This window comes from Sceloporus undulatus, chromosome 6 (assembly GCF_019175285.1).
Source record: "Sceloporus undulatus isolate JIND9_A2432 ecotype Alabama chromosome 6, SceUnd_v1.1, whole genome shotgun sequence".
Taxonomy (NCBI): Eukaryota; Metazoa; Chordata; class Lepidosauria; order Squamata; family Phrynosomatidae; genus Sceloporus; species Sceloporus undulatus.
This window is the reverse complement of record NC_056527.1, coordinates 154,115,113-154,117,907: the sequence shown is the minus strand read 5'-3', so window position 1 is coordinate 154,117,907 and position 2,795 is coordinate 154,115,113. Positions and strand designations below refer to the sequence as shown.

Below are 2,795 nucleotides of genomic sequence, written 5' to 3'. Positions count from 1 at the left end.
CAAAAGGTTCCAGGAAGCCCTAGAGGATGCAATGGCTGGTAACATCGGCGACTCTGTCGAAGCTTTGGTAACCACCTGGAACAACGATCTCACGAAGGCTATCGACACAATCACTCCCAAGCATCCTTTTCAGCCTGCTCCTAATAGGAATCCATGGTATACTGAAGATCTTAGGAAAATGAAGCGGGCTGTACTAGCGTGCCGCTGGCAAAAGACTCATCACTTATCCAACAAGACACGTCATAGGACTTCTCTTAAAGCCTATCGAGTGGCAATAAATGCAGCAAAGAAAATTGTTCCCATTGGACTGAATGATCTTGATTCATTTTATTGGCCATCGGTTGGGAATTGTTTTATTGTTTTATAAGATGGGAGGGAGTTTAGGAACTTGAAATGTAATATGTCTTTTAACTATTGTTTCCGTGTTTTGTTTTTTGTTTCTTTTTTGTGGGTTTTTTACTTGATTTTATTGTTTTTGATATCTTGTTACCCACCTCGATCCAATACAGGGAGAGGCAGGATATAAATAAATATTATTATTATTACTACTACTACTACTGGTAGAAAACAACAAAAACTTTAAAAAGTAAGGAATGTTAAAGAAGAAAGTGGGGAAAGCTAAAGAAAAAAGCACAAAGCAGTCTTACTGCTGAACATTAAGCAGTCAAAAGTAATGACTACCAGGGATTTACATAAATTCAGCCTAGATAACAAGGAAATAGAGATAGTCAAAGATTTTGAATACATTAGATCAATAATTGGTCAGAATGGAGATTGCAGTCAAGAAATCAGAAGATGACTTGGAGTGGGAAGGGCAGCTACGAAGGAACTAGATCAGGGGTGTCACTAGGGAAAGGAGTGGGATGGACTCTTTTCACTATACGTGGGTGCAGGGACATAGCCAGGATTTTAGGAAGGGGGGGTCCAGACTAAGTGCCACCATTATAATGGGGCTTGGGCACGGCGGCACAGCAGCATGCACCATTCATTTTTTTAATGAAAGGGGGGGGTCCGGACCCCAAGAACCCCCCCTTGGCTACGTCCCTGGTGGGTGACACTATAAGTGGGGAGCTGGCACCCCTGTTCCCAAATGTCTGCCTTTTAGCAGAAATGGACTGAGGCATGCACCCATATCCCTTGAAATGATTATATGATTCTTCTTCTCATGTGGCATTCATCCTTTTATCTGTTTTATATAGATCTTCTGTGCATTGCTTTCATGGCCTTTTTATTTCACCTTGGTCATGTAATATGTTCTTTTTATGATCCTACAGCATCCCCACCATTAATTTGTATTTCCCATTGAATTCACAGATCTAGCCGCGATGCCGCCTGGAGAGTTTCCAACTTTACAAAATGGCCGGCTGCACGAGGCTTCGACCCGGGATGCACCAGGCAGCGGCATCATGACCATATCGGCAGCAATTTAAGTCTGATAACATCCAGGGACATCCCAGATCCTGAACTGAAGGTGGAAGAGATAAAACAAATTATTTCTTCATGTGATAAGAACCTTAGTCTGTTTCCTAGTTGATTATTTTTAATAATGTAATTCTGTTTCTCACTTGATCTGTAAATTCTTTTGAGATGTTCTGCAGATCGTATTTTGGCATGATGTGACCATTCTATAAACAGGGGCTCTCATTTCCTACTTTTAAGCCATACACATGAGACAACAGAAGAAGAAGAATTTGCTGAAGCAGCTAAAACCAGACCATATAAGGGGAAAACCAACAGCCACCTGGTGCTGAAGATCCATCTGGAATTGATGAGCCAGACATTGGAGAGGAAAAACAAGCTACAGTATAGAGAAATATAGATAAGAGCAAAGGAGGAAATTTCACGGTCAGCGTGACCCTCAGTATATCACAGCTACATACCAAAGCAAAAAGCTGTGAAATTGCTGACTGTACAGGAAATAAGATATAGTGACTATGTATAAGATTTCAACCAATCAAGAATGACCAACATGGCTTTAGCGGAGCAATCAGACCCCCTCCCCTTCGTATTAGCAGTATGTATATAAGACACTATGTACGGATGTGAGAGCTAGACAGTGAAGAAAGCTAATGGAAAGAAAATCAACTAATTTGAGATATGGTTCTGGAGAAGAGTGCTGAGGATATTGTGGACAGCCAAAAAGGCAAACAAAAGGATCCCAGAATTGATCAAGCATGAACTCTACCTGGAAGCCAAGAGCACAAAATTGAGGCTGTCATGCAGCCGCATCATGAGAAGGCGGGACTTGCTAGAAAAGGCAATAATGCTAGGAAAGGTAAATGCAATAGAAAGATTGAAGGACCACATACTAGATAGACTCAGGAGATTATTGCACACCTTTTTCTCCCGAGCTGGGCACAGGCATAAACCACTTAAAAACAAATGTTATTGCATGCCTCCATGCCCAGTTCGGAGCCATTAATAATAATATTTTTTTAATATTTATTTGTATACCGCCCTGTGGCGAACCAATCCGGGCGGTTAACAACAGTAAATATAACAAAGTAAGATATAAAATTAAAAACATTATAATCTCTCCCCTCCTTAAGAAAGTATTAAAAAATATGACAGATTAGAAACACAATATCAAAGCATATAACATAATTAAAACAAACTAAAAACCCTGGTGTCCCTCTGGAGATCCTCAACCATCACTAAAGATGGGGCCACGAGAGGAAAGAGGGGATCAGGGAGCCCGGGCTGGGATGGTTAATCTGGAAAGGCCTGCCGGAAGAGATCCGTCTTGACAGCTTTTTTAAAGCTGTCTAATGATGTCAACTGACGGATCTCATCCG

General features: G+C 41.1%; 1 long non-coding RNA gene across 1 annotated transcript in view; it reads left to right on the top strand.

Moving 5' to 3' along the window:
• Window positions 1–2,122, top strand: part of LOC121934726 — an 11,720-nt gene extending 9,598 nt beyond the window's left edge. The window contains exon 4 of the long non-coding RNA XR_006104667.1: window positions 1,315–2,122. This is a non-coding gene — a long non-coding RNA (uncharacterized LOC121934726). The remainder of the gene's footprint in view (window positions 1–1,314) is intronic.
• The last annotated feature ends 673 nt before the right edge of the window (window positions 2,123–2,795 follow it).